This window comes from Chanodichthys erythropterus, chromosome 4, assembly GCF_024489055.1.
Source record: "Chanodichthys erythropterus isolate Z2021 chromosome 4, ASM2448905v1, whole genome shotgun sequence".
Lineage (NCBI taxonomy): Eukaryota > Metazoa > Chordata > Actinopteri > Cypriniformes > Xenocyprididae > Chanodichthys > Chanodichthys erythropterus.
Window position 1 is genome coordinate 20,667,901 of NC_090224.1, and position 14,926 is coordinate 20,682,826.

At 35.1% G+C, this 14,926-nt stretch overlaps 1 long non-coding RNA gene across 1 annotated transcript; it reads left to right on the forward strand.

The window, feature by feature from the left end:
* The first annotated feature begins 10,968 nt into the window (after positions 1-10,968).
* LOC137018620 (uncharacterized) lies at positions 10,969-14,117 on the forward strand. Its single transcript, XR_010894923.1, has 4 exons — positions 10,969-11,146; positions 11,274-11,350; positions 12,023-12,092; positions 13,780-14,117. It is a non-coding gene; the product is annotated as an uncharacterized lncRNA (long non-coding RNA).
* The last annotated feature ends 809 nt before the right edge of the window (positions 14,118-14,926 follow it).

The window sequence follows — 14,926 nt, forward strand, 5'->3', positions numbered from 1 at the left end:
AAAATCGCGCCACAGAAAAAAATTGCATGTCATGTGACTTAACCAAAGCACATCATTGGCTAAACTAAGGTCTTCTCTTACCAACAAAAAAACGAGAATGTTCTGTTAAAGAGACAGTGGCAAGGAAATGAACACAAAGTGTATGTTGCCATATGGCAACACTATGCGGTAGAGGGTTATTCAAATTGATGATATTGGAAATACATTTTATATAAATGCAGCAAAGTAAATCACTTACTCACATATCTTGTCTTTCAGCAATTCAGAGTGATCATAGAGGACAAAAACAACTACAATCGTGACATCTTTAACACAGCTGCTGTACTACGAAGATCTGCATATAAATCCAATGGATGATCCATTTTCTTTGCGTACTGAAATCAGACTGACTGTCTCTCTCATCACTAGTGTTTGTGTGGGTCTGCCAGCTCTGGTTTGGGTTTTTCGTCTTCTGCACCTTCAGAGAAAGATCAGAGGTCGAATCTCAGCCTTCGTCCTCCTCCTCCTCATCAGTAGCCTGATACAACTGCTACTATACCTATATTCAGTGATACAACTGAGGAAATTACACCTGAACCCTGAGCTTCTCCAGTTCTGGTTACTGTTAAGTTTGTGTGGTTTTCACCTCCATCAGCTGGTGGTTCTAGAGACGGCTCTATCACGTATTTTCTCAAACTCCTGCTGCATCATAACCTCCATCCTTGTGCTCATCTTTTCCTTACCATTCATCTTTATGGACCCATTTGGAAATGTGTTCATTTTTATATTTTTTAGTGTTTGCACATTTCTTGCATCACTGGGCTTATTTGTTGCAGTGTCTGTAGTCACATGTGACATCTGTTCTACTCCTGTCAGCAAAAAAACATGTTTAGTGTCCATCATTGCTATTATGAACTTTATGCTGTTTTCAGTAATGTTGATCCTTGTAACTTGCGTCAGGAATATAGCTAGACTACATTGGATTTTTCCCCCCTTCATGGGTTTGAGAGCGATGTTAGACCCTCTCCTGTGTGTTCTGGTCTGCAGAGGAAATCTCAACGATGCTCAGACACCACAAACACACACAGAACCCAACGCTGATCAGACGTCAGTCTGAACTTCACTTTCATCAGTCCTTGGGTCTGAATTTGCTATTTCAATCATTGTACTTTATTTTGAGGTTCATTCAAAATTAAATAAAGATGTGTACTGATCTGTACAGTATATTAGTAACAAAACTTGCATGCATACATGCATACATACTACTCTTCAGAGCAGCAGAAGTTCAAATGTCTTGGTGGCAGATTTGCTTGTTTTGAAGGTCTGTTTTGTCCTGTAGACTCACACTTGTTGTCTCTGTTGTTGGGTCTATTGATGCAGCAGCATGTTTGAAATACAGCAGAATGCATGTGAATGGGCTGGTATTGACCATTGCTCGTCACCTGCCTTTTTGTGGGGATTTTATAATGCTTTTTATTTTATTTATTTTTTTTATTTTTATTTTTTTTCATGTCATAAATGATCAGAGCAGCAAGTCTGTGTATTTATTGGCAGTAGCAAGACTTCATTAGCAGCATATAGTTAAAATAAAATACCCCAAAAGGGGTAGACAAAGAATAAAACATAAGTCTATGAACTGTCACAAATAAATACTTTGGCATCTTTGTTTGTGTCACAGTTTCAGTTCAGTTTGGATTTTGTTTGTGTTTGTATCATTTCCCTGCCTGTGTTAGTCACTATGGTTACTAGTTTGATTTGCCATCACATTCAGCTGTGTCGTCATTAATCACCTCGTCTGAATGTGAATTTATGCTCTTGTATTCTCAGTTTAAGTTGTCTGGTCTCTTCTATGTTTCACTGAAGCTACTCTGTGTTTGAATTGCCTGTGTGTTGAATTAATTAAAGGTGCCCTAGAGTTAAATATTGAATTTACCTCGGCATAGTTGAATAACAAGAGTTCAGTACATGGAAATGACATACAGTGAGTCTCAAACTCCATTGTTTCCTCCTTCTTATATAAATCTCATTTGTTTAAAAGACCTCAGAAGAACAGGCAAATCTCAACATAACACCGACTGTTACGTAACAGTCGGGGTGTACGCCCACAATATTTGCATAGCCTATGTCAGCTCATGTTCAAGCATTAGACAAGGGCAGAACGTCTGGATCTGTGCACAGCTGAATCATCAGACTAGGTAAGCAAGCAAGAACAATAGCGAAAAATGGCAGATGGAGCAATAATAACTGACATGATCCATGATTACATGATATTTTTAGTGATATTTGTGAATTGTCTTATTATTAAAGGGGCCGCAACCTATATATCAGTGCATAGTTAATGATGCCTCAAAATAGGCAGTTAAAAAAATGAATAAAAAAAAAATCTATGGGGTATTTTGAGCTGAAACTTCACAGACACATTCGGGGGACACCTTAGACTTATATTACATCTTTTAAAAAGAAGTTATAGGGCACCTTTAAAGACTTTTGGAATCTTCATCCTCATCTTTGTGCATTTATATTCAGTGTATTGTGACAGAAGACCGGTCCTCAAAAGTGATATATACTGCAGTAGGACTGGGTATTGACACAATTTCACGATTCGATTCGATTTCTATTCACATGCTTTTAATTCGATTCCAATTTTGATTTGATATAAATTACTTTGGATGTAGTATATCAGATACAGTACATGGTGAATTTTCTAGAGGAAAAAAAAAATATCAACTAATGCTGTAAACTACATGGGAGTCAGTTGGTACTGCATTACTATAACATTGAAGTTTAAAATAAGTATAAGTATAAAACTTATTTATATTCAAACACTTAAATGACACAATGTTTTTTATAATAAGTTTAGAATTAGGCTACATAACCATATTTCTACTCCAATTCGTTTTTTGAAATATATATTTAAATCATGGCTATAACTGATTTATTCAAACATGTAGGCTATATAATATTGAAGAACATTCAAAATTATAATGAATATGTAACGGTGCATATATTTATCAGAATGCTGCTCTCTAGAGTTCACTTTTCTAGCTGACGAATGAGTTTATGGTCACTGAATATGTTTTTCTGAGGTAAATGTGACATTACGTGACATTGTTTACAAGCAGTTTTACTGGCGTCTTTTCGAGGTCGAAACACCGATTAACATACCTTCAGATGTTTATTCATGTTTTCACGCTGTGATTGGTAAGCGGAGGAGAGGATGATCGCTTTGCTTCATATCAAAAGTAACAAAGCACAAAGATAATTGCAATATATTGGATGGCAAAACAAACTAATCGATTCTTGGGATTTAAAGGTCCCATGTCATGAACATTTCACTTTTATGATGTTTTTTAACATTAAAGGGATAGTTCACCCAAAAATGAAAATTTGATGTTTATCTGCTTACCCCCAGGGCATCCAAGATGTAGATGACTTTTTTTCTTCAGTCGATCACAAATTATGATGCAGTTAAAAATCATCATTTGTGATCGACTGAAGAAAAAATGTCACCTACATCTTGGATGCACTTGGGGTAAGCTGATAAACATCACATTTTCATTTTTGGGTGAACTATCCCTTTAATATGAGTTCCCCTAGCCTGCATCATGTGGTCCCCCAGTGGCTAGAAAAGGCGATGGGTGTAAACCGAGCCCTGGGTATTTTGCTTTGCATTTGAGAAAATGAAAGCTCAGACGGCCCAATCTGTAATCTTCCCTATATGTCATCATACGGGGAAAGGTAACCTCCCCTTTCTCTGCTTTGCCCGTGAGAAAAGGAGCTACTAAAGACAATATTTTTTTTTTCCTCGGAGACATCATGGCTTGCAAACGACCGAAGCATGGCAGTTGCACAGCGTCTGGACGTACAAATGAACATCGAGGTATTTTCTAGTTCTTTAATCCGAGCCTATGACGAAACAGTGGGTTAATTTTAATTTTCTCTGGTAATGCGGCGATACAACTTCCCAAAGTTTTGTATGTCTGCGCCACACATTTCACAATACAGCCCAGTTACTGTCGCTAATGTAAAGGTAGACAGCATCAAGTATGTGTGTGAATACACACACTGTAACGTGAGTGTTGTACATTTCTTTGTTGTTTGGATAACCGTTCTGCTGTTATGGCGCACGCGGTATCCGCATTTTCAGATTACAGATCTTGATGTAATTGTAATAAGAAAGATTGTAAAACCTTTTAAGGTATATGAAATATCAAATATGGTAACAAATAAATGATGTTGGCATGGTCGCACATTTTCCACAATGGCACCTATCCAAAAAGGTATTTGTAATAATGGCAGAGATCTGACTAATATAGTCAAGTCAAGTCAAGTCAAATTTATTTATATAGCGCTTTTACAATTGGTAATTGTTTCAAAGCAGCTTTACATATTAGAAGCACAGAAAAAAAGGGAAGTGGTTAAAACTGTACAAACAAGCGTGGTAATATGTAACATATACAAGATGGTGCTACATTAAGCCAATGTCGGCTGACTTCCAGGGGTGGAAAAAAACCCCTAGGAGAAAAACCCAGCGTGCTAGCACTGGGAAAAAAGTCCTAGGAGGGAAAAAACCCCTTGGAAGATATATATATGTAAATGTATATGGAGATCAAAATCTGAATTGTACATTTTTATTATAGAGATTAAAAATCGATTATATATAAATATATGTAAGCGGATACGGGGATCCTGGGCTACGTTGTAGTCAGGTCCAGACACAGGTTCTCCATCTGATCTGGATACGGCCTGGATCCAGCACCCGGCAAACCTCAGGATAAGCAGAGAGACAGATATTAGCGTAGATGCCATTCTTGTTCTGATGTACAGGTATATCTAGTGTTATAGGAAATGTTCTCGGTTCCGGCCGACCTAATTATTGCAGCGTAACAATCCTTTAACGGATTTGAAAAATGTTAATGTATTGATAATGTGTTATGTGTATGCAAGAGCAAAGAGATGTGTTTTTAGTCTAGATTTAAACTGACAGAGTGTGTCTGCTTCCTGAACAATGCTAGGAAGATTGTTCCAGAGTTTAGGTGCTAAATAGGAAAATGATCTGCCGCCTTCAGTTGATTTTGATATTCTGGGTATTATCAACTGGCCTAAATTCTGAGATCGCAATAAACGTGAAGGACTATAATGCATTAAGAGCTCACTTAGGTACTGGGGAGCTAAACCATTTAGAGCTTTATAAGTAAGTAGCAAGATTTTAAAATCTATACGATGTTTAATAGGGAGCCAATGTAATGTTGACAGAACTGGGCTAATATGGTCATACTTTCTGGTTCTAGTAAGAACTCTAGCTGCCGCATTTTGAACCAACTGTAGTTTGTTTAAAAGCCGAGCAGAACAACCACCCAGTAGAGCGTTACAATAATCTAGTCTATAATCTATAGTGGTGCTGGTTAGTGTCTATAGCTGATAATTATATATATATATATATATATATATATATATATATATATATATATATATATATATAGGACAGGAACCAGATTCAAGCCAAATGTATAATATTCCATATTCTAGTCTGTCTTTGATGTGATATCCAGCTGAAAATATGTAAATGTATAAATGAGAAAAATAGAACTTGTGCTGAATAAATGCTAAGCAACTTTCAGAAGTTACGAAGCTCATAAAACCAACCCAACATACAACTCAGAATCAGCAGGCTGAAAAGATTCATGTATTCTAATCTGTATTATAATCTTTAATGACTTCAAGGGAAAAAAAAAAAAAAAATCAATAAACAACCACGTCTTACCTAGAATAAGCAGTAGAGCTCTTCTTTTTTTCTACTGCTGGTTTCTGGTTGTTGGTTTATCTGCTGGTTTGATCTCATCTCTCACTTCTGAGATCTGACTGTGGTTTCAGTAGGAGAGAAGAACCACATGAATAATCTTTACTTAAATCATCTTTACTTAAATGTTTAAAAGCATTAAATCAAATTTTATTTTATATATATATAATATAATATATTTTTCTATATTTTTCTATAGCATGTTAAATGATTGGTCATTTTCAAAATACAACTGTACAGATGATCGCCTTGCACGTGCTTCCGCTTTCCGTATTCTTCAAAAAGCTTACTCTGTATGTCCTACGCCTTCCCTATTCAACTTACGGAAAAAAACGGAACTGGCACCGCGTTCGTTCCGTAAATTGAATAGGGAAGGTGTAGGTGTAATCTGTTTATATAAAGCATATACAGTTGTATTTTTTTATTTTTTTTTTCAAAAAAGACTTTCGCTAGATAAGACTCGTCTGGTATCGTTTAAAGCTGTTTGAAGCTGCACTGAAACTGTCATTTTGACCTTCAACCATCTGGAGGCCATTGAAGTCCACTATAAGGAGAATAATCCTGGAATGTTTTCACCAAAAACAGAAAGACATGAACATCTTGGATGACATGGGGGTGAGTAAATCAGGAAATTTTAATTTGAAAGTGAGCTAATCCTTTAAGAGAGAACAGGTATAGTTTAGTTTAATTACGTTAATAACTTATGTTGGCATCTTGCTTTTATGACATGCTATTGCATTTGTTACTGTATTGCGATAACATGGCCTCACCCTCTTTGTTGTGTGTTCTCGGGGGTGGGGTTTATGTAAATTTTAGGGTTAGTGATGTCACCAACCTGGGAAGAATCTCATTGTAGTCTTTTTAGTTCTTAGAAAGAGATTTGTTAAAAGAAAATATCTCCCTTTGCATTGAAACAACACAAGTCCAAAACAGAGTCTACATGTAACAACTGTAATGGAATATTTAGTTCTGGTGATGTCTGTTTATTTGTTCATCTCCACTGTACTAAACAAGAACCTTGGATTGTTTTGGTTGTTTTCTATGAGTTTGTGGAGATGTTCGGCCCTGGCTGCTTTTAGAGCCTTTTATAGCAGGAAGTGCTGTCTTTCCACACAATCCTAAAGACCTCTGAACAAGTTTGTCTCCATTTGTGCTCTAGATTACGAGTTTCTCTCTCGATAGTGTGGGTAATACTGTTGTACCATGGTGCAGTACCTTTATCTCTAAACTTTTTTAATCTGATCGGTGCAACAGTTTGTAATGTAGAGAAAATGGTACCCATACTGCTAGCCATTGAATGAAAATAATGAAATTTAGCATGAAATTAGCATCTGTTTATATGTATTTTTTAATAATGAAAAAGTAAGACAGAATAAAGCAGAAACTCGCACAGGAACACTCTGACTTGCGCCAACACACTCCACTGCTCTCACACATGTGCACACGCAGAGAGAGAGAAAGAGAGAGAGAGAGAGAGAGAGAGAGAGAGAGAGAGAGAGAGAGAGAGAGAGAGAGAGAGAGAAAGAATACAGCTCACTGAATCTCAAGACAGATACTGTGTCTGCGTCATTCAGGTAAGAACTTATGAAAAATTTTAGTTTGATTGTTTGCTTTCAAATGACCAATAGAGATGTTTTACCCATTTGAATTATACATTGCAATGTGTTTTAAATTTCATTTATAATATTCTGGCAGAAAATGACCAGTACCTTTCTACAGATGTTTCTCTTAGTGTGGACAATATTGTTCGGATTACTCATGAATTTAATGCTTTTTAATCTCAGTGAAACTCTTAGCCTTTCTTTTTGGTCATTTTATACTTGTATGACTTGCCAACTATTAAAGAAATATGAACATTTCACGAGCTTTTTATTTATCGTGGGAATAAACTTCAAAAGAATACACTCATGCTCTGAAACATTTCCCTACATGAGTGTGAACTGAATGTAATGATTTCAGACACTTCACTGCATGATAATTGCAATTAGATAAAGTTCACTATTTAATTTATTTATTTTGAATGCAGTTTGGAGTGCTTTATTAACATACTTGTGTAGGAAATGTTGGAATATGATTATGTTAAAATATGTTTAACGTGTACGGCTGTATGTGCTGACAAGCATTTATGGAAAACTAAAATATACTTTAAAACCTGTATGTCATGTATTTCCGTGTCATATGATTGTGATACACTAGTATGTTTAAAACAGATTAACTTAACTTAGATTAACTGTAATTTTGAATAAACTACAGATAGACACTAAAAATAACACTAAAATAATAATTAATTTCTTTATATGTTATTTAGTATGTTAGTCAACACATCAAAATAAGCATACTTTAAAGCGCAACACAAGTTTATTAAAACATGAAGATTTAGAATGAAGTAAAATGTTTAAAATACATTACAAAGTGCACTTTATAAAAGTCTACTTAAGCGTGTTAAGAATCATACAAGTATAACGTTTTAAAAATATACATTTAATAACGTAATAATATTTGAAGAACACTACAAGTGCACATTCATAAAGTTAAAGGCAAGACTTTTGTTCATCTTCAGGACATAAATGAAGATATTTTAATGAAATATGAGAGTTTTCTGTTTCTCCATTGAAAGTCTGTTCTCCCAAAACTCTGATGCATTAAAAGGTTCATAAAAAGATGATAAAAGAAATCCATATGAATGAAGCAGTTTAATCCAAGACTTCTAAAGAGAAATTATAGCTTTTAGATTTAATTTTATTCTTTTATTAACATGAGAAGCAATGAAGTGTTGTGTTGATGGTTATTCAAATGGATGATATTGGAAATACATTTTCATATAAATGCGGCAAAGTAAATCACTTGCTCACATATTTTGCCTTTCAGCAATTCAGAGTGATCATAGAGGACAAAAACAACTACAATCGTGACATCTTTAACACAGCTGCTGTACTACGAAGATATGCATGTACATCATCCATATTTTTTGCGCACTCAAATCGGACTGACTATCTCTTTCATCACTATTGTTTGTGTGGGTCTGCCAGCTCTGGTTTGGGCTTTTCGTCTTCTGTACCTTCAAAGAAAGATCAGAGGCCGAATCTCAGTCTTCGTCCTCCTCCTCCTCATCAGTAGCCTGATACAACTGCTCCTAAACCTATGTTCAGTGATACAACTCATGAAATTTGACCAGAACACTATGCTTCTCCATTTCTGGTCAGTGTTAAGTTTGTGTGGTTTTCACCTCCATCAGCTGGTGGTTCTAGAGGCGGTTCTGTCACGTATTTTCTCACGCTCCTGCTACATCATAATCATCATCCTTGTGCTCATCTTTTCCTTACCAATCATCTTTGTGGATCTACTTGGAAATGAGTTAATTTTTATACTTTTTTTTATTTGCACATTTCTTGCATCACTGGGCGTATTTACTAAAGTAGTGTATGTAGTCAGACATGACATCTGTTCTACTCCTGTGAGTGAAAAAACATGTTTAGTGTTCATCGTTGCCTTTATTAACTTTATGCTGTTTTCAGTAATGTTGATCCTTGTAATTTTCTTCAGGAATATAGCTGGACCAGATTGGACTTTTATGCCTATCACCATTATCTGTTTGAGAGCGATGTTAGACCCTCTCCTGTGTGTTCTGGTCTGCAGAGGAAATCTCAACGATGCTCAGACACCACAAACACACACAGAACCCAACGCTGATCAGACATCAGTCTGAACTTCACTTTCATCAGTCCTTGGGTCTGAATTTGCTATTTCAATCACTGTACTTTATTTGGAGGTTCATTCAAAACTAAATAAAGATGTGTACTGATCTGTACAGTATATTAGTAACAAAACTTATGATCTAAAAATATTGATTAAATTAAACATTATTAATAATGAAATAACCAAGAATATCAAAAGAGTTGAGAGTATAAAAAGAGTTTAGTTCCAGTTCAGTGGCTGTATCCTTAAAAGGCTGCATTCATAAACCGACGCAGCTTTTGCCACTCGGTTGGCCAGACAAGCAAGCACGCTTTTTATCATTGTAAATATGGACTGCAATATGGATTGGTACATCTCACTGTAAATAAACATCCTATTTGCACCAGAGTGCATTTGTTGTGTGGGGTCATCCTATGTTTTTACATCACAGATGTAAGTCAAGCCACTAAATTTTAAGCAATCTGGTCAAGCAACCACGTTCACACAGCAAGAGTCCATTCAGCGAAGAGGATCCAGCCTCACACAGCATGCATACATGTGCATTCACTGAAAGCTAACAACTCTTTCAGTAGTTTAGTGGGTTTTGGATCTAATAAACATGTTGTTGGTTTAGATGTAATGATAAGTTTAACTCTTCCTGTCCTATAGTTGTAAAGCTCTGCAACTGTTCTTGAGGGGCGATAACTGATGCTGTCAAAGGTTGTACATTTACAGTTGTATTTCTGATGCTGTCGATTTTCTCACTGAAGAAATTCATAAAGTCATTACTATTAAACTGTAATGAAATATTTTGTTCTGGTGATGTCTGTTCATTTGTTCATCTCCACTGTACTAAACAAGAACTTTGGATTGTTTTAGTTGTTTTCTATGAGTTTGTGGCGATGTTCGGCCCTGGATGCTTTTAGAGCCTTTTATAGCAGGAAGTATGGTGCTCATACTGCTAGTCATTGAATGAAAATAATGAAATTTAGCATGAAATTTAGCATCTCTTTATATGTATATTTTTTAATAATGAAAAAGTAAGACAGAATAAAGCAGAAACTCATACAGGAACACTCTGACTTGCGCCAACACACTCCACTGCTCTCACACATATGCACACGCAGAGAGAGAGAGAGAGAGAGAAAGGAAGAATACAGCTCACTGAATCTCAAGACTGATACTGTGTCCGTGTCATTCAGGTAAGAACTTATGAAAAATTGTAGTTTGATTGTTTGCTTTCAAATGACCAATAGAGATGTTTTACCCATTTGAATTACACATTACAATGTGTTTTAAATTTCACTTATAATATTCTGGCAGAAAATGACCAGTACCTTTCTACAGATTTTTCTCTTACGGTGTGGACAATATTGTTCGGATTAGTCGTGAATTTAATGCTTTTAAATCACAGTGAAACTCTTAGCCTTTCTTTTTGGTTATTTTATACATACACTGTTAAAAATTGCTGTTAATTTACGGCAAAATTTTAACAGTATAATCCTGTTATATTAAAAAGCAGCGCATTACTGTTTTTTTACGGTTGGTGAAATGACGTACACAAATTTTAACAGCATTTTACCGTATTTATTCCACAAAGGAAAGAAAACAGTACTTAACAGTATTTTTGGAACTGAAAACTGCAGCGAACACATCTGGATTTTTATCCGTCTTTACACTGTGATTGAACCGGTGAGTGCACCTTTGCCTTGCTCCTTTTACACAAGATAGGCTACACGTTTGCAATTGCAAATAACTGTGCAAATAACTGTATAATTGTGGATGCTGAGCTTGTAACTGTTTTATACGTCCATTTCAGTGCCAAACCTGCCAACCGTGCAAACTGCGTCACAGAGTGGAGCTGAATTTCGGATTCATATATTTCCCGAGTACGAGGTGAGTTCACTATGTATACCTATACAAGTTTTTCAAATATGATATACTATAAACTCTTCTGCAAAGTAAGCCTTTAACATCATAGCAACAAAGTAATATCGATGTAAGTTATTTCTAACGCGCTGAAATTGTCGTCATCTCGTTTGCTAATTTTAGCTTAAGATCTTTTCATTTATTGGATAATATAGCCTACATTTAGTTTATATTAGACAAAACGTTGATTTCGATAACGTTGTGCTTGCAAATTTGGGTAAGCTTGTTCTAATTTGTACATAACTGTATTATGAGGGGAGTTTTTCTTTTGTTGCTGTTTTGCTTCTTTAGCGTTGGGTGTATTTTGGATTACTTCGACCAAGGTTAGCTTGATAGAATAAGTTGCGCGTTACTACTCAGTAAGTTATTATGTTGATGGTTTGTATTGTAATGTTACTTTGCCCAGTACAGTAGGCTAAATGACATTTTATTTCAGTGGAGACTTTGTTGTTGTTGAGATTTTCGTGCCCAAAGACTGTCCAATTTGACTCGCTGTTGTTGTTTATGTTCTATCATGGTATTATTGTCCTAACAACTGAAATAGACATGCTCTTTCCTAATTTAAAAATTAAATGCATACATTACAGGCATTATTGTTAGTGTATTGAGTCTGTCCTCATCATTGTAACTGTGTCTTAGGCCTCTTCCACTGCAGCTGATGTAGAAAGGACACTTGAACAACCTGCAACTCCTCGACTGATACTCCTTGGTATGTATAGAACTAGTCTATTTTATTACATAAGCCTCTAAGGGTGTTTTTTTTTTTTCTTTTTTTTTCTTTTGTATTTCAGCAAACATGGTAAATGCTTTTGTGCAACACTGAAAGGGACAGTTCACACAAAATAAATATGCTGCCATCTTTTACCCACACTCATGTCATTCCAAGCCCTCAAGACTTTTATTAATATTTGTTATGTTATGATTTTACTTGTGGCACATGACTAATTTGTAAAGGGTTAGTTCACCCAAAAATGAAAATTCTGTCAGTTATTACTTACCCTCATGCCATTTGACACCTGTAAGACCTTCTTTCATCTTCGGAACACAAATTAAGATATTTTAGTTGAAATCCGATGGCTCCATGAGGCCTTCATAGGGAGCAATGACATTTCCTCTCTCAAGATCCATTAATGTACTAAAAACACATCTAAATCAGTTCATGTGAGTACAGTGGTTCAATTTTAATATTATAAAGTGACGAGAATATTTTTGGTGCGCCAAAAAAACAAAATAACGACTTATTCAGTGATGGCTGATTTCAAAATCATAAATGAATCAAAGTGTCGAATCTGCAGTTCAGAGAACCAAAGTCACGTGATTTCAGCAGTTTGGCGGTTTGACACACAATCCAAACCATGATTCCGCACACTGATTCATTTATGCTCCGATGCTTCCTGAAGCAGTGTTTTGAAATCGGTCATCACTATATAAGTCGTTATTTTGTTTTTTTGGCGCACAAAAAATATTCTTGTCACTTTATAATATTAATATTGAACCACTGTACTCACATGAACTGATTTAAATATGTTTTTAGTACATTAATGGATCTTGACACACAGATTCACAATGATCTGATGCTTCCTGAAGCATTGTTTTGAAATTGACCATCACTATATAAGTCGTTATTTTGTTTTTTTGCCGCACCAAAAATTTTTCATCGCTTTATAATATTAATATTGAACCACTGTACTTACATGAACTGATTTAAATATGTTTTTAGTACATTAATGGATCTTGAGAGAGGAAGTGTCATTGCTCCCTATGAAGGCCTCACGGAGCCATCGGATTTCAACTAAAATATCTTAATTTGTGCTCCGAAGATCAACAAAGGTCTTACGGGTGTGAAACGACATGAGGGTGAGTAATTAATGACAGAATTTTCATTTTTGGGTGAACTTACCGTTTAAGTAATATGTCATTGTGGTTATGGGTTTTGAATTAATTTTGAATTAGTTAATAGTCATGTGCCTCAACAAGTAAAGTCATAACATGATACCTTTGTAAATCATTAGCTAAAGATTATTTAAAGCAGACAACTGGAAGTTGAAATGCATGGCTTTGACCGATTGTGGTAATTAACACGTTCATTTACATTATTAGTTAATATAATATGCTATTAGGGAATTAATATATTATGACACATTTAACTAATAACAATATAATGATTACTTAATCTATTAATCATATAGAAACTTTATTAGTTGCTGATGCAGTAATCATTAATTAATGGTTTAGTTCTTCATAAGTCATACATTAACTTGATTATTTGTGCATTAGTTAAGCATGAATTAATGCATATTACCCGTATTGTAAAGTGTTACCTTAATTTCTATTCACATTCTCGTTATGTAAACTTTTACCCACACTAATTCTGAATGTATGCATTTGTTTTTCAGACACTTCATTGGAATAAATCCTGAAAAAGGCACCAAGGGTGGACAAGACTTATCACACTCGGGTTGCCAGTCTACTTAAGAAGCTAATGGACTTAAAGCGTTAGTTCACCCAAAAATGAAAATTTTGTCATTTATTACTTACACTCATGTCGTTTCACACCCGTAAGACCTTCATTAATCTTCAGAACACAAATTAGGGTATTTTAGTTCAAATCCAATGGCTCCTTGAGGCCTACGTAGGGAGTAATAACACTTCCTCTGTCTAGATCCATAATGTACTAAAAACACATCGAAATCAGTTCAATATTAATATTATAAACCGACAAGAATATTTTGGTGCGGCAAAAAAACAAAATAATGACTTATATAGTGATGACCGATTTCAAAACACTGCTTCATGAAGCATCGGAGCATTATGAATCAGTCTATCGAATCATGAATCAGATCGCAGTTCAAACCCGACAAATGGCTGGAATCACATGACTTTGGCACTCCGAACTGCAGATTCGACACACAGATTCACAATGATCTGATGCTTCCTGAAGCATTGTTTTGAAATTGACCATCACTAAATAAGTCGTTATTTTGTTTTTTTGCCGCACCAAAAATTTCTCATCGCTTTATAATATTAATATTGAACCACTGTACTCACATGAACTGATTTAAATATGTTTTTAGTACATTAATGGATCTTGAGAGAGGAAATGTCATTGCTCCCTATGAAGGCCTCACGGAGCCATCGGATTTCAATGATAACCGTAGACCTCTTTAAGTCATTGGATTTCAACTAAAATATCTTAATTTGTGTTCTGAAGATGAATGAAGGTCTTACGGGTGTGGAACGGCATGGGGGTAAGTAATTCTGAGAATATTTTGTGATTTAAAGTGGCTTTATTTTTCAAGTTTTTCAAAGTTTTAATAAAGCACATTTTGAAGTTACTCTGCATTGTGTTAAATTTGTAATGTTTCAAAGGATATATTTGTACATTGTATTATGGTTTTAAAGCAAGACGTATAAGGGGTAATTAATAAAATCAAAGAAATATCTAGAAAAATAGTTACACCTTTTTTTCTTAGCAGTCCATTTCTCAATATAATAACATTTGTAGCTTACAGTTAAAAAGTGCAAATAAACATTAATTAACTG